This window comes from Nicotiana tomentosiformis, chromosome 6, assembly GCF_000390325.3.
Source record: "Nicotiana tomentosiformis chromosome 6, ASM39032v3, whole genome shotgun sequence".
Classification (NCBI taxonomy): domain Eukaryota; kingdom Viridiplantae; phylum Streptophyta; class Magnoliopsida; order Solanales; family Solanaceae; genus Nicotiana; species Nicotiana tomentosiformis.
Genome location: NC_090817.1, coordinates 101,797,715 through 101,820,838, shown reverse-complemented (window position 1 = coordinate 101,820,838; position 23,124 = coordinate 101,797,715).

Here is a 23,124-nt window from a genome sequence, read left to right as displayed (position 1 = left end):
TCTTAATATTAGCTCATACCAAATTTTAAATATTCGATTGTTATTATATTTTATCGAATAAAAATTCTTTTGTCAAATTGTAAGAAAATCAAATGAGTGGGAAATAGTTTTGTATATTTTAAAGTATTTTAGTATATAAAAGGGTTTTACCTAAATCAATACATAAAAAAAGTTACTCCGTCATCTTTCAAGAACGTCATACGTCCTCTTTTATTTTTATTGAATTTTTGGTATCTGTCCAAAGGGATAATCTTCTAAATACCAAGTGGTTACGTCCTATTTGGTTAATATTTTTAATTCTGTCATTTTCTTGCCATTTATATATAATTTAAGTGTAAAAATCTATATAAAGTAAAATGTTAATATTTTTGAAGTTCTAATTATTAAATTTTTCTACGTAATCCAAATAAGGAAGAATGTAATATATAAAATTTAGTTGATTTTGTAGTCCAAAATATTAGGAAAATAATTAAATGAGTATTCCTACATATTAGGAAAATAACTAAATTACTATTTTATCCAATGTAAACTCTATTTTTAAAGGGGAAAAAGGACAAACGGCATTTCGCTAAGGGCCTTCGTACTTTTAATATAATATAGATATAGATATATCTTGGGTTTATACCAAATCTATCAATGTTTATCGTTTGTTTCCACATAAAGCGTGTCATTTGTTTACAATTAATTAAAGCGTGTCATTTTAAAAAATTAATTACATTTTGTTTATAAGGATCTGATACGAAAAACCATTTTCCTGATTATCCCTCATGTTTCATAGTTGAACACTTTACAAAATCCATATTTTTTACTAATATTTAAAGGATCCATGTCACGACCCGAAATTTTTCACTGACGGGAACGTGATGGCGCTTAATATTTCACTTGCTAGGCAAGCCAACGTTAAAGAATCATTAAAAAATTCCCTATTTGCATTCAGTAATTAACAATAATTAACTAAGATGAAATATAATAAGTGCGGAATATCATAAAACTGTATTAATTTCTACCACCGGGATCTGGAGTCACAATTCACAAGCATTCTAGAATTTACTACAAGTAATAGCCTGAAAGAAATACAACTGTTTGAATGAAAGAAAACAGTAGGACATAAAAGATAGACGGGGACTTCAAGGTCTGTGAACGCCGACAGATCTACCTTGAGTCTCCGTACAGCGGACCAATAGCAAATCTCGATCAACCTGAGTCGGTATCAAAATCTACACAGAAAGTACAGAGTGCAGCATCAGTACAACCGACCCCATATACTGGTAAGTATCGAGCCTAACCTCGGCAGAAGTAGTGACGAGGCTAGGACAGTATAATCATGCTAGTGGCAACAACAATTAATAAAGAAATAACGCATAAATTATGGGAGGGGAACATACAGTGGGGGAATACAACATAAAGAGTGAGAATAATAAAAAGACAAAATTAAACCGGAAATCCTTAAACGAATTGAGAAATTAAGACAGCAAGAAAAACTGCACGGCATCACCCTTCGTGCTTTTACTCTCAACCTCATCAAATAACAAATAAGACTGCACGACATCACCCTTCGTGTTTTTACTATCTTCCTCACAATATAAATAATTCATGCACGGCATCACCCTTCGTGCTTTACACTCTTCCTCACAATATTAATAAATCATGCATGGCATCACCCTTCGTACTTTACACTCTTCCTCACAATATAAATAAATCATGTACGGCATCATCCTTCGTGCTTTACACTCTTCCTCATAATTCACAGAATCAATAACAACGGATAGAGAGAAGTTTCACAAAGAAATCAATTTTTCATCAATGATTACTTTCACAATTTAATATCTCAACCTCGAATCAATATTCACAATTTTATCGACCTTGGTGGAACCGGATACAAGTCTCCCAACATTTCAACAACAACAATAAGCATGGATAACAAGATTTAAGACTACAAATTTGCAAGAATGGAATTTCACTCGCATGCTATGACTCGACCACAACGTATAGATGCTCGTCACCTCAACTATACATCTTATTCAACAACAAAACACGTATCAAATACTCACACAATACCTATTCCCTCAAGCCAAAGTTAGACACAACACTTACCTTGCTCCGAAGGCCACTTAATTCTCAATCACAACTTTTTCTTTGGAATTCACCTCCAAACCACTCGTATCTATTCAAAAATGACTCAATAATATCAAATATTGCTAAAGAAATCAATTATATTTCATAAATTTAAATTTCCCAAATTTTCCTCTAAAAAGTCAAAAAATTGACCCCGGACCCGCTTGGTCAAAATCCGAGGTTCGGACCAAAATTCTTTTACCCATTCACCCCCGAGCCCGAATATATAATTGGTTTTGGAATCCGACCTCAAATTGAGGTCTAAATCCCCAAATTTCTGAAATACCTAGTTTCTACCCTAACCCCTAATTCTACCATGAAAACTCTAGATTTTAGGTTGAAAATTCAAGATATGTAATGGGTAATTGAAAGAAAATAGTTTAGAATCACTTACCAATAATTTGGGGAAGAAATGACTCTTGAAAAATCACCTCTCACCGTTTGGTTTTTGAGAAAAATGAGTTTTTGGCTAAAATCCCGTTTTTGGATTCTTTTAAGTGTTGGGCGACAGTGTTCACCGCGTTCGCGAGAGCACTGTCGTGGTCGCGAAGGGTACTGACTTCCAAGCCTTCGCGTTCGCAAGACACAGCTCGCGTTCGCGATGGTTACTCCCCCTAGTCTTCTCGTTCGTGAGGCATTGCTCGCGTTCGCGATGAAGGAGCGGCTGACTCCCCCTCCCCAATGCCTAACACTACGCGTTCGCGAAGGGTAATGCCCCCATCGCTTCGCGTTCGCGACCAAACCTTCGCGTTCGTGAAGAAGAAATCCCTGCCTCATCAGTTTACTCTTCGCATTTGCGAGAGGACCTTCGCGAATGCGAAGAAGTACATGCCAGAACACCTGCTGCAGTAAAATACCAGATTTTCAAAGTCCAAAATATCCCGTGGCCTATCCGAAACTTACCCGAGCCCTCGGGGCTCCAAATCAAACATGCACACAAGTCTAAAAATATCATACGAATTTGCTCGCACGATCAAATCGCCAAAATAACACCTAGAACTACAAATTTAGCACCAAATCAAATGAAATTCTCATGAACGCTTTAAAACTTCTATTTTCTCAACTGGACGTCCGAATCACGTCAAATCAACTCTGTTTCTCACCAAATTTCACAAACAAGTGTTAAATATCAAAATGAATCTGTACTGGGCTCCGAAACCAGAATACGGACCCGGCACTAACAATACCAAACATAAATCAATTCTTAAAAACAATTAATTTTTAAACTTTTAATTTTCATAAAAAATTCATAACTTGAGCTAGGGACCTCCGAATTCGATTCCGGGCATACACCCAGGTCCCATATTCGATACGGACCTACCGAAAAAGTCAAAACATGGATCTAGTCCTGTTTACCAAAAATGTTGATCGGAGTCAACTGAAATCAACATTTTAAGGCAGAAATTCTTATTTTCATCAATTTTCAACATAAAAGTTTTCCGATAACATGCCCGAACTGCACACGCAAATCGAGGAGGGTAAAAATGAGATTTTAAGGCTTAAGAGCGCAGATTCGAGTTCTAAAACATAAGATGACCTTTTGGGTCATCGTATTCTCCACCTCTAATACAACCGTTTGTCTTCGAACGGACATAGAAAAGTACCTGGGCTAGTGAAAAGGTGGGGATATCTACTCCGCATATCGGACTCGGACTCCCAAGTAGCTGTCTCAATAGGCTGACCTTTCCACTGCACTCGAACTGAAGGATAACTCTTTAATCTCAACTGGCAAACTTGCTAGGCTAGAATTTCCACTGGCTCCTCCTCGTAAGTCAAATCCTTGTCCAACTGGACAGAGCTGAAATCTAACACATGGGACGGATCGCCGTGATACTTTCGAAGCATGGACACATGGAATACCGGATGAACAACTGCTAAACTAGGTGGCAATGCAAGCCTGTAAGCCACCTCTCCCACTCTCTCCAGAATCTCAAAAGGTCCGATATACCTAGGTCTCAACTTGCCCTTCTTTCTGAACCTCATTACACCCTTCATGGGTGATACCCAAAGTAACACTCTCTCTCTGACCATGAATGCAACATCACGAACTCTATGGCATCCTGTATAATTGACGGAGCAGTATGAAGTCGATCCTGAATAATCTTGACCTTATCGAAGGCATCCTGTACTAAGTCTGTGCCCAAAAACCGAGCCTCTCCCGGCGCGAACCACCCAATTGGCGACCGGCACCGCCTACCATATAATGCCTCATAGGGAGCCATCTGAATGCTCGACTGGTAGTTGTTGTTGTAGGCGAACTCTGCAAAGGGAAAGTACTGATCCCACGATCCTCCGAAGTCTATAACACTTGCACGGAGCATATCCTCCAAGATCTGAATAGTGCGCTCAGACTGCCAGTCCGTCTGAGGATGGAATGCTGTGCTCAACTTAACCCGTGTACCCAACTCATGCTGTACTACCCTCCAGAAGTGCGAGGTGAACTGCATACCTCGATCAGAAATGAAAGACACGGGCACCCCGTGAAGACGGACGATCTCACGAATGTAAATCTCTGCCAAAAGCTCTGAGGAATAGGTAACTGCCATAGGAATGAAATGCGCTGACTTAGTCAGCCTGTCCACAATGACCCAAACTGCATCGAACTTCCTCTGAGTCCGTGGGAGTCCAACAACAAAATCCATAGTGATACGCTCCCACTTCCACTCAGGAATATCTAACCTCTGAAGTAAACCACCAGGTCTCTAATGCTCACACTTTACCTGCTGGAAATTTAGGCACCGAGTTACATGGGCAACTATGTCCTTCTTCATTCGCCTCCACCAATAATGCTGCCTCAAGTCCTGATACATCTTGGCGGTGCCCGGATGAATAAAATATCGGGAACTGTGGGACTCCTCAAGAATCAACTCATGAAGCCCATCCATATTAGGCACACAAATACGACCCTGCATCCTCAAAACTCTGTCATCTCCAACAGTAACCTGCTTGGCACCACCGTGCCGCACTGTGTCTCTAAGGACAAGTAAATGAGGATCGCCATCCTATCGATCTCTGATGTGCTCAAATAAAGAAGACCGAGCAACTGTACAAGCTAGAACACGTCTGGGCTCGGAAACATCCAACCTCACGAACTGGTTGGCCAAGGCCTGAACATCCAATGCAAGCAGTCTCTCACCCACTGGAATATATGCAAGGCTACCCATACTAGCTGATTTTCTACTCAAAGCATCAGCCACCACATTGGCCTTCCTGGGATGATACAATATGGTGATATCATAGTCTTTCAATAGCTCCAACCACCTTCTCTGCCTCAAATTGAGTTCCTTCTGCTTGACCAAATACTACAAGCTCCGATGATCAGTGAATATCTCACACGGCATGCCATAAAGATAGTGCCTCCAAATCTTCAGCGTGTGAACAATGGCTGCCAGCTCTAGATCATGAACAAGGTAATTCTTCTCGTGAACCTTCAGCTACCGCGAAGCATATGCAATAACCTTGCCACCCTGCATCAATACCGCACCCAGACCAATACGGGATGCGTCACAATATACTATATAAGATCCTGAACCTGTGGGTAACACCAATACCGGTGACGTAGTCAAAGCAGTCTTGAGCTTTTGAAAGCTCGCTTTACACTCGTCTGACCACCTGAACGAGGCACCCTTCTAGGTCAATCTGGTCAACGGGGCTGCTATGGATGAAAACCCCTCCACAAATCGACGGTAATAGCCCGCCAAACCTAGGAAACTATGGATCTCTATAGTTGATGTGGGTCTAGGCTAGTTCTGAACTGCCTCAATCTTCTTAGGATCCACCTGAACACCCTCTGCTGATACAACGTGACCCAAGAAAGCAACTGAACTCAACCAAAACTTGCATTTTGAGAACTTAGCATATAATTGGTTGTCTTTCAGAGTCTGAAGAACGATACGAAGGTGCTGCTCATGCTCCTCTCGACTGCGAGAGTAGATCAAGATATCATCAATAAACATAACCACAAAGGAATCTAAGTAGGGTTTGAACACCCGATTCATCAAATCCATGAATGCTGCTTGGGCATTTGTGAGCCCAAATGATATCACTAGAAACTCATAATGCCCATACCGAGTCCAAAAAGCTATCTTAGGAACATCGGATGCCCTAATCCTCAACTGATAGTAGCCAGATCTCAAATCAATCTTTGAAAACACCATGGCACCCTGAAGTTGATCAAATAAATCATCAATCCTCGGCAATGGATACTTGTTCTTGATGGTGACTTTGTTCAACTGCCGATAATCTATACATATCCTCATCGATCCATCTTTCTTCTTCACAAACAACACAGGTGCACCCCCAGAGTGAGACACTAGGTCTAATGAAGCCCTTATCAAGCAAATCTTGCAACTGCTCCTTCAATTCTTTCAACTCTGGCGGGGCCATGCGGTATGGCGAAATGGAAATGGGCTGAGTGCCCGGAGCCAAATCAATGCAAAAATCAATATCCCTGTCGGGTGGCATCCCCGATAGGTCTGTAGGAAACACCTCTGGAAACTCACGAACAACCGGCACTAAATCCATGGAAGGAACCTCCACATTAGAATCGCAGACATAAGCCAAATAAGCTAGATACCCCTTCTCAACCATATGCCGAGCCTTCACATAAGAGATAAACTTGGTGGCAGAATGGCCAAGATTCCCTCTCCACTCTAATTGAGGCAACCCCTGCAAGGCTAAGGTCACCGTCTTGGCGTGACAATCTATTATAACATGATATATATTCGGGACCAGGTCGGAATGGGTGACTCTCAACAACGGTCCTAGTGGATTCAGAAGTTAAAGTGCGGTGCCTAAGGATTTCGAGCTTGTAGTATGGTCAAGTATCGAGCTTTTGCAGTAGATTATGAAAGGGGCTTGGAGTGTTCTACGTTATCTTCTGGTTGCGGTGTAGCATTAGAGGAATGGAAGAAAATAACTTCGGATTCATAGAGATATTTTCCAGAATAGGTGTACCAGTTGAAGATGCGAACATGCGCACAAGGAGGGTATGCGATGGTTCGTGGGATTTGAGACAGCGTGATCTCGTGAAATAAGGCCACTCAGGATGAGTGCAGAATTAGGTTCGTGATGTAATGATTGGAGCTATTATTATTTCTAAGGCAAGTTAAGAATAAATTGGGAAATGACGGGTCGACTAATAATGGTTGAATTGGCATGATGGTGGCAATGATCAGTTCTTTTTAGTGTATTGAGTTATGCATGTGATTTGTGACAGTACGTGCGAGGTTTGACAATCGCCGTAACCGATCTTACTTGGAGGCTTTCGAGTATTATGGCATGTTATGTGCAGATGGATCCCGGAGGGGTGATGGTGGTTTAGACCACTACTTGAGGTTGGTATTTTCTGCGAATATGAGGATTCAGTCGCATGTTGCAATGGTTCTCTTAGAATGAGTTAAGTAAAAGGTTTCTATATGATGAAGTGTTTACCCTATTAGTAGTTCGGAAGTTAAGATGAAATTCTTGTACTCTTGCACATTGGCATGATTAAGTGCAGTGATCGGCATGGGATTCAGAAGTTGAGGATCAAGGTTGCGGTTTGGTGTCGACAAGAATATCAAGAGTTCGGATGAGCGGGAAAGCATTCAGATGGTTAGAGTAAGTTGGTATTATCTTTAGCGTCACCTGAGATCAGTGTCCTGTGCAAGAGGCTTTGAGTAGTGATTTTGGATTTTTGATTTGCTTTACAGCGTTTGTGCGGCCGGTGGTATGGATGTGCAGACTTGTTATTTGGTGTGGAAGGTCGTGGGATCACGTTCCACGAAAGATTATATAAGTGTGACATGTAGTCACTTGATTGATCGGAGATTGGAACTAACTATGGAGATTGCGATACTATTTTTCATGTGAGATGATACATACATATATATATACATAAACTTTTAAAACATACGCCTTTGTGGGCATCACCATCATCATATCGTACCCGGCCATAATAGGCTCGGTAAAACGTACCCGGCCATCATAGGGCTCGGTAGAATCGTACCCGGCCACGTGGAGCTCGGTAAAACCCAACTGATCAGTGGTTGCACAATAGGTGCCATACCCGGCCGACTATAGCACGGCTCGGTAGAGTAAAATAGATACATATATATGATGCATGCTGGACTCATTGGAATCACATTTTGAACCTTTCGGAGTGACGTAAGGTCGGTATCCTTCGTACACGTTATTAGGATTAACTCTTCATCAAGAATCTTATAAGAATCAGGAACTACCAACAACATTGATAATATAAGAATAAGAGAAGTAACATCAATATCAATCGTTTCATAAGAAGGGCAGCAATGTAAGTACTGCTAGCTTCTAAGAGTAGAGTATCTTTGGGAGCTCGTTCATTACATTATGTACAATCGGAGTCGTGCAAAAGAATGAAGGGGATAGACTCACATACCTTGTATATACTTCCCAACCTCAAGCTATGCAAATGTCACGACTCCTTAGTCTACAATAAGACAAATGACACTATCATTATCGTTTAAGCATCGTAACTATTATGTATCGACCGCAACCTATTTTACGATGAAACGAACAGCACCTCCCCTATTTATATGACTTCCCACAAGTCAATAAAATCACCAAACAGCCCAAACAACATCATTAATAATCATATTGAGCCTCCAAAACAGTCCACCAACCAACAACATTACTACCAAGCTTTTCGATATATATTTCACAAGTTCTAGCTTCAACGACTTAGCTGCAACTTGGATAATCTTAAATATATATAGAGTAAGAGGTTACTTACCTTTAAACAGAAAGAACAACTCCAATTTGACCTTAATTTTCCACGAAATATCCCTTCAATTCTGCCACAAGAACAAGGAAGCGAAACTAGCAATTAATTCGGATTTTTCGGCACTAGAATTACTTTAGAAGACTTGAAATCACCTAGGGTTGATATTAAAAACTTGAAGGTGTATTTACAGGACATAAAACACTTAAAACAACCTCCCACACGAGCTGGAACAACACAAAAATCAGCAACAACAAGAAGAACAAGAAACTTACTAGCGCCACGGGATTCCCGACATTTGATTTGTGTTGTTTGCCCTTTGTTTGGGTCTTGGATCATGAGAGAACCTTGAGAGACTGTTTTTAGGGTTATAAGGTCTGAATATACTGAAAAATAATGACTTAAAACGGGGTTGAGGTATCTTATATATGTCCATATGTCTTAAACCGCCTTTGTGGGCCCCATAGAGAGCAGCTTGGCGCACTCTCGCGAAAACGCAAATATCTCTCTATTCCGAGATCGTATTGACAAACGGTTTAATGAGTTGGAAACTAGACTCATAGATCTTCAATTTTATAGGTAGATCACTCCATAATTCCAAGCACATTGGGAGAAAAATGCAGTAACATTTGACCTAAAGTTTAAGTAAAATTATAAACCTAAGTTGCGAAAACTTTTATCGACTTTTGTTTCATAACTCGCTTGACTTCAAGACTTATGATGCGGATATTATATGATTCAAATACATTAAAACAAGACCTCTTGGGACAATTAATCACCTCTAGTGTTACCCAAAAATACGGGTTACAACATCCTTGATTCGTTTAACTTCAAATACTTGTTAACCACTCTTATACACCCTTGTATCGTTTAAGACCAATAGGATTAACTTCTTATCATCTCAAAGATAATCTCTTCTTGGATTTACGTCGACTAACTTACGGCGTGATCTATGGTATGCGAATTTGGTTTGTAACAAATTTGTTGACTTCAAATATTATAAACTTCTGTATTCTATTCTCTCACAGATGGTGAGGACATGTACAAGCGGATCTGATGACCAGGCACTCGTGTCCCCTGCTAGAGCCATGAGAGGTCGGGGCCGGGGTTAGGCTGAGGACATCGACGTGGTGCAGCCAGAGCACCCGCACGAGCTGCTATAGAGGAGCCCCCAATAGCTCAAGCTGGAGGGCAGACCTCTGAGATACATGTTGTTGCACCAGCCCTCTAGGAGACTCTAGCCCAATTTCTGAGCATGTTCAGCACCTTAGCTCAGGCTGGATTGATTCCACTTGCTCCTGCCATATCTTAGGCTGGGGAGGAGCACAGACTCCCATCGCCGGTACTCCACAGCAGCGGGTTCAGGTCGACCAGGTTCCAGAGATTGTACCAATGAAGCTGGTAGCTCCAGCTCAGCCCAAGGTTAGGGCAGCAGCTTTTGAGGCAGAGCAGCTCAGACTTGAGAGGTACAAGAAGTACCACCCACCTACCTTTAGCGGATTGGCTACAGATGATGCTCAGGGTTTTCTGGAGGAGTGTCATTGTATTCTCCGTACTATACGAGCGGGGTTTCTTTTACTATATTTCAGCTTAAAGGAGCAGCCTATCAGTGGTGGCATGCTTATGAGTTGAGTAGTCCGGCTGAGGCAACTTCACTTACATGGACTCAGTTCTCGAACATGTTTTTGAGATAGTATGTCCCTCAGAGCCTCAGGGACTCATGGCACGTGGAGTTTGAGTAGCTGCACTAGGGTGCTATGACTGTGTCACAGTATGCAGTTCGCTTCACTGATTTGGCCCGACATGCACCGGCCTTAGTTGCCACAGTTCGAGAGAGGGTTCGATGTTTTATTATGGGTCTCCATCCTAGCATCCAGAGTAGTATGGCCAGGAAATTGGAGATGAATATTTCTTATCAGTAGGTTGTGGGTATTGCCAGGAGATTCGAGGGCATGTTTGCCCGGTATAGAGAGGAAAGGGAGTCCAAGAGGTGTCGAGAGGCTGGTTATTATTCGGGAGCTCGTGCCCCAGCAACTCGCCATGGTAGGGGTTATGTGAGCCGCCCCGTTCATTCAGCTCTTCCAGCCTCCAGCAGTGTTCCAGCTCCTTCTAGACCCCAGGAGCCTTATTATGCATCGCTAGTATCTAGTGTGCCTCTTGCATGGGGTGTTCCTAGCGGCCAGTCTAGCAGACCTGGCCCGAGCCAGTCACAGCAGCTACTTCCTCCCAGAGCCTTTTTTTAGTGTGGCGACACTCGCCACATAGTGAGGGATTGCCCCAGGATTAGGAGGGGTGCACCTCCATAGACTTTTCAGCCACAGCGTGCTCCACCGGGTCCTCAGGCTATGATTACAGCACCAGCTGCCACCCTACCTGCTCAACCAACTCGAGGTGGAGGTCGGGGAGGTAGAGGTCGCCCTAGAGGGGGAGACCAGGCCAGATATTATGCACCTCCTGAGAGGCAGTTGCTTCTGATTCTGTCATTACATGTATTGTTCTGGTCTGTCATAGAGATGCGTCGGTATTATTTGACCCAGGCTTTACATATTCTTATGTGTCCTCTTATTTTGCCCTGTATTTGGGCGTATCTCGGGATTCTTTGAGTTCCCCTATTTATGTATCTACTCCTGTGGGAGATTCTCTTGTTGTGGACCGCGTGTATCGGTCGTGTTTGATTATTCTTAGTGGTTTTGAGACCAGAGCCGATTTATTATTGCTCAGCATGGTGGACTTTGATATTATTTTGGGCATGAACTGGTTGTCGCCCCATTATGCTATTCTTAATTGTCACTAAAATCGTGATGTTGGCTATGCCAGGTTTACCGCGATTAGAGTGGAGAGGTACCTTGGAGTATACTCCCAGCAGAGTTATTTCTTTTCTTAAAACTCAACGAATGGTTGAGAAGGGGTGTGACACGTATCTAGCCTATGTGAGAGATGTCAGTATTGATACCCATACAGTTGAGTCAGTTCCAGTAGTGAGGGACTTTCCAGATGTGTTTCCAGCTGATCTTCCGGGCATGCCGCCCAACAGAGATATTGATTTTGGCATTGATTTGTTGCCGGGAACTCAGCCCATCTCTATTTCTCCATATGATATGGCTCCTCCCGAATTGAAGGAGTTGAAAGAGCAGTTACAAGAATTGCTTGATAAAGGCTTCATTCAGCCCAGTGTGTCACCTTGGGGTGTTCTTGTCTTATTTGTGAAGAATAATGATGGTTCTATACGGATGTGTATTGATTACCGCCAGTTGAACAAAGTCACAGTGAAGAACAGGTATCTATTGCCTTGTATTGATGACTTATTTGATCAGTTACAGGGTGCCAGAGTGTTTTTCCAAGATTGACTTACGTTCAGGTTATCATAAGTTGAAGATTCGGGAGCCGGATATCCCGAAGACTGCTTTCAGTACCAGATATGGTCACTATGAGTTTCTTGTTATGTCTTTTGGGCTAACCAATGCCCTGGCAGCTTTTATGCACTTGATGCATAATGTGTTCCGACCTTATCTTGACTCATTCGTCATTGTGTTTATTGACGACATTCTGGTATACTCCCGGAGTCAAGAGGATCACGAGCAGCACCTGAGAACCATGCTTCAGACTTTGAGGGAGAAGATGTTGTATGTAAAATTTTCTAAGTGTGAATTCTGGCTTGATTCAGTATCATTCTTGGGACATATAGTGTCTTGTGATGGGATCAAGGTAGATCCGAAGAAGATTGAAGCAGTGCAGAGTTGGCCCAGGCCGTCCTCAACTACAGAGATCCAAAGTTTTCTTGGTTTGGCGGGGTATTACCGTCGCTTTGTAGAGGGATTCTCATCTATTGCAGCACCTATGACCAGGCTGACCCAGAAGGGTGCTCCATTCAGGTGGACAGAGGAATGTGAGGAGAGCTTTCAAAAGCTCAAGACAATTTTGACTACAGCCACAGTATTGGTATTACCTGCAGGTTCGGGGTCTGATACTGTATATTGTGATGCATCGCGGATTGGTCTCAGCACGGTGTTGATACAGGACGGTAGGGTGATTGCCTACGCGTCCAGACAACTGAAGGTGCACGAAAAGAACTATCATGTCCACGATCTTGAGTTAGCAGCTATTGTTCATGCCTTGAAGATATGGCAGCATTATTTGTACGGTGTTCCTTGTGAGATTTACACCGATCAACGGAGTTTGCAGCATCTGTTTAAGCAGAAAGATCTTAACTTACGTCAGCGGAGGTGGTTGGAGCTACTTAAGGATTATGACATCACTATTTTGTACCACCCTAGGAAGGCTAACGTGGTGGCCGATGCTTTGGGTCGTCGGGCAGAGAGTTTGGGGAGTTTAGCATATCTACCAGTAGGAGAGAGGCCATTGGTGTTGGATGTTCAGGCCTTAGCCAGCCAGTTTGTGAGATTGGATATTTCTGAGCCGAATCGAGTATTTGCTTATGTGGTCTCTCGGTCTTCTCTTTATGATCGTATCAGGGAGCGTCAGTATGATGACCCCCATCTGCTTGTCCTTAAGGACACATTCCAGCACGGTGATGCTAAGGAGGTCATTATTGGAGATGATGGTTCATTGAGGATGCATGGAAGGCTTTGTGTGCCCAATGTGGATGGTTTTGCGTGAGTTGATTCTCCAGGAGGCTCACAGTTCGCGGTACTCTATTCATTCGGGTGTCGCAAAGATGTATCAGGACTTGAAATAACATTATTAGTGGAGAAGGATGAAGAAAGACATAGTAGAGTATGTGGCTAGATGTCTAAATTGCCAGCAGGTGAAGTATGAGCATCAGCGACCGGGTGGGTTGTTTCAGAAGATAAAGATTCCGGAGTGGAAATGGGAGCGGATCACTATGGACTTCGTTGTTGGTCTCCCATGGACTCAGCGGAAGTTTGATGTAGTTTGGGTCATTGTGGACAGGCTGACCAAGTCAGCTCATTTCATTCATGTGATGACTACCTATTCTTTCGAGCAGCTAGCTCGAATCTACATCCGTGAGATCGTTAGGCTTCATGGCATACCAGTATCTAATTATATCTGACCGAGGTACGCAGTTTACATCACAGTTCTGGAGAGCTGTACAACATGAGTTGGGTACTCGGGTTGAGTTGAGCACAGTATTTCACCCTCATACGGACGGGCAGTTCAAGCACACTATTCAGATATTAGAGGATATGCTCCGTGCTTGTGTGATAGATTTTGGGGGTGCTTCGGACTAGTTCTTGCCACTTGCGGAGTTTGCTTACAATAACAGTTATCAGTCCAGCATTCAGATGGCACCGTATGAGGCTCTATACGGTAGGCGATATCGGTCCCCAGTGGATTGGTTCGAACTCGGTAAGGCCAGATTATTGGGCACCGACTTGGTTCAGGATGCCTTGGAAAAAGTGAAGGTGATTCAGGATAGACTTCGCATAGCCCAGTCCAGACAAAAGAGTTATGCGGACCGGAAGGTTCGCGATGTGGCAATCATGGTTGGAGAGCGAGTCTTGCTCCGGGTTTCGCCTATGAAGGGCGTTATGAGGTTTGGAAAGAAGGGCAAGTTGAGCCCAAGGTTCATTGGTCCATTTGAGGTGTTGTGTCGAGTTGGGGAGGTTGCTTATGAGCTTGCCTTGCCTCCCAGTCTAGAAGGAGTTCATCCGGTATTCCATGTTTCTATGCTCCAAAAGTATCACGGCGATCCGTCCCATGTGTTGGATTTCAGCTCAGTTCAATTGGACAAGGATCTATCCTATGTTGAGGAGCCAGTGACTATTTTAGACAGGCGGGTCAAAAGGCTAAGGTCAAAGAACATTTCTTCCGTGAAGGTTCAATAGAGGGGACAACCGGTCGAGGAGGCAACATAGGAGATCGAGCAGGATATGCACACCCAGTACCCTCATCTTTTCACAGTTTCAGGTATGTCTTTATACTCGTTCGAGGACGAACGATTATTTTAAGAGGGGGAGGATGTAACGACCCAGCCAGTCGTTTTGAGAATTAGAGCCCTGATCCCTTAATATCTGTTTTCCCCACATTTGTTTCTACTTTTGGGAATTTTCGGAGTGATTGGTTATGGAATTCGGGGAGTTTTGGGACACTTAGTCCCTAGTTGTGAGTTTAAGCCTTAGAAATTAGACCGTAGTCGGAGCTGTGTGAAGACGAATCCGAAATGGAATTCCGTCGACTCTGTTAGCTCCGTTGAGTGATTTTGAGCTTAGGAGCGCATCCGGAATATGTTTTGGAGGTCTGTAGTAGATTTAGGCTTGAATTGGCGAAAGTTAGATTTTTCGGTGATTTCGGTCGATAGTGGAAATTTTGATATCGAGCTCGGAATGGATTCCCGAAAGTGGTTGTAGGTTCGTAGTGTCATTTTTGACCTGTGTGTAAAATTTGAGGTAATTCGGACTAGATTTGACGTGGTTCGGCGTCGTTTGTAGAATTTGGAAAATTCTAAGTTCTTAGGTAATACCAATGATTTTTGGTGTTGTTCGATGTGGTTTGAAGGCTCGACTAAGTTCGTATGGTGTTATAGGATTGTTTGGTAGGTTTGGTTGAGGTCCCGGGGGCCTCGGGTGTGTTTCAGATGCTTAACAGAATGAAATTGGACTTAGGAAAATCTGGTGCTTTTGCTGGTTCTGCTGTAATCGCACTTGCGCAAGGTTGCCCGCAGGTGCGAGCAAATTGGCGCAGAAGCGGGAAAATGGAGGAGTGCCAGGGGTCGTAGGTGCGAGGTGTTTTTTGCATCTGCGATGCCCGCAGATGCGTTAGGGGTCTTCGCAGGTGCGCAAGGTCCGTCGAAGCTGAAGGAAATTCCTCAGGTGCGCACGCACAGATACAGCCCTTTCATCGCAGGTGCGAAGGCAGATGGGGCAAGTGAATTGCGCAGATGCACACAATTTCTGCACAAGCGCACCCGCAGGTGCGAGCCCAGGTTCCGTAGGTGCGGAAATACCTGGGCAGTGGTTAAAACCGAAGGGCTTCGTGATTTTTATCATTTTTGACTTTACAAACTCGGTTTAGGGCGATTTTTGAGAGCAATTTCGAGGCGTTTCTTGAGGTAAGTCCCTTGTGCTTATTTTTGATCAATAATCTTGCTTCCCCATGTATTTTCCCACCTAGTTAGTGTGTTTTTAAGGTGGAAATTGGGAATTGGAGGCTAGGGATTTAGAAGTTTGATTTGTGGATTTGGAGGACCATTTGGTGTCGGTTTTAGTAAATTTGAAATGGTTAGACTCGTGAGTGAATGGGCTTTCGTATTTTATGACTTTTACCTGATTCCGAGACGTGGGCCCCACTGGCGATTTTTGAGTTAATTTTGGAATTTTCGTTAAAATGTTGATTTCGTTAATTATATGAGTCTATTATTGTTGTATTTATGATATGTAATTGCTTTTGGCTAGATTTGGGCCATTCGAAGCCGGATATTCGTGGAAAGGCATTGTGCCCGATTGATTGAGCTTGGTTCGAGGTAAGTGGCTTGCCTAACTTTGTGTGGGGGAAATCCCCTTAAGATTTGGAACTATTGTGTTATGTGAGCGTTGTACGTGAGGTGACGAGTACGTACACGGGCTAGTTGTAATAAAAACCCGATTTTCTTACGGAGCAGCAATATGTTTTCCTATTATTTTGAGTTATACCATTTTAATGAGTACTAATCTATTTTCATTATTAATTGAGTTATTCCAATATGAGTAGCTATCATGTTTAGTCTAATACAACATGTCTATGTGTCTTAATTGTTTATGTGAATTATGTGTGGCATGCTTAGTGAATTTTCTGCTTCTTCCCTGACTGGTACTTAGTCTAAATTGTAAGAATTTTGTGATGTAGTTGTATTTCTATCATTCGCGTTGCATATTTACTTTGGGATACGGAACGGTATTCCGGGAGATCCCCCTGTACTGCATATTTACTTTGGGACTACAGAACGGTATTCCGGGAGATCCCCCGTACTGCATATTTACTTTGGGACTACAGAACGGTATTCCGGGAGATTCCCCTGTCTTGCATATTTACTTTGGGACTACAGAACGGTATTCCGGGAGATCCCCCTGCACATTTACTTTGGGACTACGGAACGGTATTCCGGGAGATCCCCCTATACATTTATATTTGGGACTACGAGATGGTATCTCGGGAGATCCCCTGTTATGTTTCTGTATACTGAGCTGTTACCTTCTATGATTTCATTGTTGTTAAATTTTAGCCTTTATTTTATTTCGGTATTACACTCTTTACTGTTTTATTTTATATTTACCAGTAGGGTCCTGACCCGACCTCGTAACTACTCGACCGAGGTTAGGATTGGCACTTACTAGGTACCGATTGTGGTGTACTCATACTACTCTCTGCACATATTTTTTGTGTGCAGATCTAGGTGCACCTTATCAGCCGCACTATCAGTGAGCCGGGACAGTTTTGGAGACTTCAAGGTATATCTGTCGCGTCCGCAGACCTCGGAGTCCCCTTCTACTCTTTCCCATGTCCATTATCTTCTGTATTTTTCCTTGTTAGACTTTGATGTATAGAGACACTAGATCTTTCCTTCTGTAGTTTGTGATTCACGATGTTCTGGGTTTTGGGATTTGTTGTGTTTTTTTGAATAGTTGGTTAAATTTATATTTTTATTTCCTTATTCTGCAAAATGTTAGGCTTACCTAGTTGTAAAGACTAGGTGTCGTCACGACGTCACACGATGGGGAAAATGGGTCATGGCATTTTGCATATAACTTCTTTTCTCTCAAGGTCTTAAGTGCAGTCCGCAGTTGCTGCTCATGATCCTCCCGACTCCGGGAGTATACCAGAATGTCGTCAATAAACACAATGACGAATGAGTCAAGATAAGGCCGGAACACACTGTGCATCAAATGCATAAAAGCTGCTGGGGCATTGGTCAGCCCAAAAGACATCACAAGGAACTCGTAATGACCATATTGAGTCCTGAAAGCAGCCTTTGGGACATTTGGCTCCCGAATCTTCAACTGATGATAGCCTGAACGTAAGTCAATCTTGGAAAACACTCTAGCACCCTGTAACTGATCAAATAAGTCATCAATACGAGGCAATGGATACCTGTTCTTCACTGTGACTATGTTCAACTGGCGGTAATCAATACACATCCGCATAGAACCATCCTTCTTCTTCACAAATAAGACAAGAGCACCTTAAGGTGACACACTGGGCCGAATGAAGCCTTTATCAAGCAATTCCTGTAACTGTTCCTTCAACTCCTTTAACTCAGGAGGAGCCATATGATATGGAGGAATAGAGATGGGCTGAGTGCCCGGTAACAAATCAATGCCAAAATTAATATCTTTGTTGGGCGGCATGCCCGGAAGATCAGCTGGAAACACATTTGGAAAGTCCCTCACTACTGGAACTGACTCAACTGCAGGGGTATCAATACTGACATCTATCACATAAGCTAGATACGCGTCACACCCCTTCTCAACTATTCATTGAGCTTTAAGAAATGAAATAACTCTGCTGGGAGTGTACTCTAAGGTACCTCTCCACTCTAACCGCCGTAAACCTGGCAAAGCCAGTGTCACGGTCTTAGCGTGACAATCAAGAATGGCATAATCGGGCGACAACTAGTCCATGCCTAAAATAATATCAAAGTTCACCATGCTGAGCAATAATAAATCGGCTCTGGTCTCAAAACCACTAAGAGCAATCAAACATGACCGATACACATGGTCCACAATAAGAGAATCACCCACAAGAGTAGATACATAAATAGGGGAACTCAAAGAATCCCGAGATACGCCCAAATACGAGGCAAAATAAGAGGACATATAAGAATATGTAGAGCCTGGGTCAAATAATACTAACGTATCTCTATGACAGATCAGAACAATACTTGTAATGACAGAATCAGAAGTCAATGCCTCTGTACGAGCAGGAAGTGCATAATATCTGGCCTGGCCTCCCCCTCTAGGGCGACCTCTACCTCCCCGACCTCCACCTCGAGTTGGTTGAGTAGGTGGGGTGGCAGCTGGTGCTCTAATCATAGCATGAGGACCCGGTGGAGCACATTGTGGCTGAAAAGTCTGTGGAGATGCACCCCTCTTAATCCTAGGGCAATCCCTCACCATGTGGCGAGTGTCGCCACACTCAAAACAAGCTCTGGGAGGGCGTGGCTGCTGTGACTGGCTCGGGCCAGGTCTGCTGGACTGGCCGCTAGGAACACCCCATGCAGAAGGCACACTAGATACTAGCGGTGCATAATAAGGCTCCTGGGGTCTAGAAGGAGCTGGAACACCGCTGGCGGCTTGAAGAGCTGAATGAACAGGGCGGCTCATATAACCCCTACCATGGCGAGCTGCTGGGACATGAGCTCCAGAATAATAATCAGTCTCTCGAGACCTCTTGGCCTCCCTCTCCTCTCTATCCCGGGCAAACATGCCCTCAGACCTCCTGGCAATACTCACAACCTGCTAATAAGAAATATCCATCTCCAACTCCCTGGACATACTACTCCGGATGCTGGGATGGAGTCCCTCAATAAACCGTCGAACCCTCTCTCGAACTGTGGCAACTAAGTCCGGTGCATGTCGGGCCAAATCACTGAATCGAACTGCATACTCTGACACCGTCATAGCACTCTAGCGCAGCTGCTCAAACTCTGCGCGCCATGAGTCCTTGAGGCTCTGAGGGACATACTCTCTCAAAAACATGTCCGAGAACTGAGTCCATATAAGTGAAGCTGCCTCAACCGGACTACTCAACTCATAAGCACGCCACCACTGATAGGCTGCTCCTCTAAGTTGGAATGTGGTAAAAGAAACCCCGCTCGTCTCCGCTATGCCCATAGTACGGAGAATACGATGACACTCCTCCAGAAAACCCTGAGCATCATCTGTAGCCAATCCACTGAAAGTAGGTGGGTGGTACTTCTTGTACCTCTCAAGTCTGAGCTACTCCACCTCAGAAGCTGCTGCCCTAACCTTGGGCTGAGCTGGAGCTACCGGCTGTATTGGTACAATCTCTGGAACCTGGTCGACCTGAACCCGCTGCTCTAGAGTACCAGCGACGGGAGTTTGTGCTCCTCCCCCGGCCTGAGATCTGGCAGGAGCAAGTGGAATCAATCCAGCCTGAGCTAAGGTGCTGAACATGCTCAGAAACTGGGCTAGAGTCTCATGGAGGGCTGGTGCAGCAACATGTATCTCAGGTGTCTGCCCTCTAGCTTGAGCTACTGGGGGCTCCTCTGTAGCAGCTCGTGCGGGTGCTCTGGTTGCACCACGTGGATGTCCTCGGCCTCTACCTCGGCCATGGTCTCTCGCGGCTCCAACAGGGGGTGCGAGTGCCTGTTCATCAGATCCGCTTGTACGTGTCCTCACCATCTGTGAGAGAATAGAATATAAAAATTTAGAATCTCTGAAGTCAGCAATTTTTGCACGACAAAGAATCAAAGTAGTGAAATTTTCCTAACAGTTCCATAGCCTCCTGAAGATAAGTACAGACGTCTCCGTACCGATCCGCGAGACTCTAATAAATCGGCTTGTGACTCACGACACCTACGAACCTAGAGCTCTGATGCCAACTTGTCACGACCTAATTTCCCCTCCGTGTGATATCGTGACGGCACCTAGTCTCCACAACTAGGTAAGCCTAACATTTTGCGGAATAATAAAATAAAAATATAAGTTTAACCAACTATTCAAAAATACACAACAATCCCAAAACCCAGAACATCGTGAATCACAAACTATAGAAGGAAAACTCTAGTGTCTCTATACATCAGAGTCTAACAAGGAAAAATACAGAAGATAACAGACATAAGAAAGAGTAGAAGGGGACTCCGAGGTCTGCGGATGCGGCAGATATACCTTGAAGTCTCCAAAGCTGTCCCGACTCACTGATAGTGCGGTTGATAAGGTGCACCTGGATCTGCACACGAAAAACATGTGCAGAGAGTAGCATGAGTACACCACAATAGGTACCCAGTAAGTGCCAAGCCTAACCTCGGTCGAGGAGTGACGAGGTCAGGTCAGGGCCCTACTGGTAAATATATAATAAAACAATATAGAGTGTAATACCGCAATAAAATAAAGGCTGAAATTTAACAACAATAAAATCATAGAAGGTAACAGCTCAGTACACAGAAACAAAACAGGGGATCTCCCGAGATACCGTCTCGTAGTCCCAAACGTAAATGTGCAGGGGGATCTCCCGGAATACCGTTCTGTAGTCCCAAAGTAAATGTGCAAAGGGATCTCCCGGAATACCGTTCCGTAGTCCCAAAGTAAATGTGCAAGGGGATCTCCAGGAATACCGTTTCGTAGTCCCAAAGTAAATATGCAAGACAAGGGAGATCTCCCGAAATACCGTTCCGTAGTCCCAAAGTAAATATGCAGCGCAAAAAATAGAAATGCAACTACATCACGAAATCTTACGATTTAGACTAAGTACCAATCAAGGAAGAAATAGGAAATTCACTAAGTATGCTGCACAGAGTTCACATAGGTAATTAAGACACTTAGACATGCTGTATTAGACTAAATAGGATAGCTACGCAAATGGGAATAACTCAATTAAGAATAAAATAGATTAATACTCATAAAAATGGTATAACTCAAAATAAAAGGAAAATAGGATTGCTGCTCAGTAAGAAAAACAGGTTTTTCCACAACTAGCACGTGTACGTACTCGTCACCTCACGTACACAGCGCTCACATATCGAGTCAAGGGGATTTCCCCCATATAAAGTTAGGCAAGCCACTTACCTCGAGTCAAGTTCAATCAATCCGTAAGAATGCCCTTTTCTCGATTATCCGACTCCGGATGGCCCAAATCTAGCCAAACACAATTACATATCATAAATACAATAATAATAGACTCATCTAATTAACGAAATCAACACTTTAACGAAAATTCCCAAATTAACTCAAAAATCGCCTGTGGGGCCCACTTCTCAGAATCGAGTAAAATTCATAAAATACGAAAGCCCGTTCACTCACGAGTCTAACCATATCAAATTACTAAAATCCGACACCAAATGGTCCTCTAAATCCACAAATCAAACTTCCAAATTCCTAGCCTCCAATTCTCAATTCCCACCTTAAATACACACTAGCTAGGTGGAAAAATACACGGGGAAGCAAGATTATTGATGAAAATAAGCACAAGGGACTTACCCAAGAAACCCCTCTAAATGCTCTCAAGAAATCGCCAAACCCGAGCTCAAAATGTTGAAAATGAGCAAAAATCGCGAACCCTTGCATTTAAGTGTTCTGTCCAGAAATCTCGCACCTGTGGTCCATAGTCGCACCTGCGAAATTTCCATCGCAGGTGCGGAAATGACTTAAGGGGTTTGGGTCTGCATCTGCGAGCAATGGGCCGCACCTGCGCACCCGCTCCTGCGGAAGTTTTCCGCTTCTGCGATCCCTCACGCCCTGGCCCCTTCCGCTTTTGCACTCCATCTTCCGCATCTGAGGATGCGCCGATGCGGTTATACCTCCGCACCTGCGACCTCTGGCCTCTTCCTTCCAAACCGCACTTGTGCCCCTTGGCTCGCTTCTGTGGGCTCGCACCTGCGGTCAGTGCTGCGCAGGTGCGATTACACCAGGTGCAGCAGCTTCAGCTATTCTTCCAAAACCAAATTTGATCTGTTAACCATCCGAAACACACCCGAAACCCCCCGGGACCTCGACCAAACATACCAACCAATCATAAAATACCATACGAACTAAGTTGAGCCCTCAAATCACATCAACTAACGCTAAAATCACAAATCATCCTCCGATTTAAACTTAAAGAACTTGAAACTTCCAAATTCGACAACCGACGCCGAAATTAACCAAACCACGTCCGATTGACCCCAAATTTTGCACACAAGTCATATTTAACATTACGGACCTACTCCAACTTCCGGAATTAGAAAATGACCCCGATATCAAAAATTTCGCTATCGGTCCAAAACTCTAAAAATTCGACTTTCGCCATTTTCAAGCCTAAATGAGCTATGGACCTCCAAAACACAATTCGGACACGCCCCTAAATCCAAAATCACCTAACGGAACCGACAGAACTCCATTCCGGAGTCGTCTTCACACAGTTCCGACTACGGTAAAAAATCCTAAGACTTAAGCTCTCGTTTTAGGGACTAAGTGTCCCAAATCATTCCAAAATCAGAACGAAACCTCCCGGCAAGTCACAATAGCAGAAATAGATATGGGAGAAGCAGTAAATAGGGGATCAGGACTATTACTCTCAAAACGACCGGCCGGGTCGTTACATTATAGTTATAATTTTGTCCAATATAAAATTATATTTTTAAAAGATAAAGATGATCA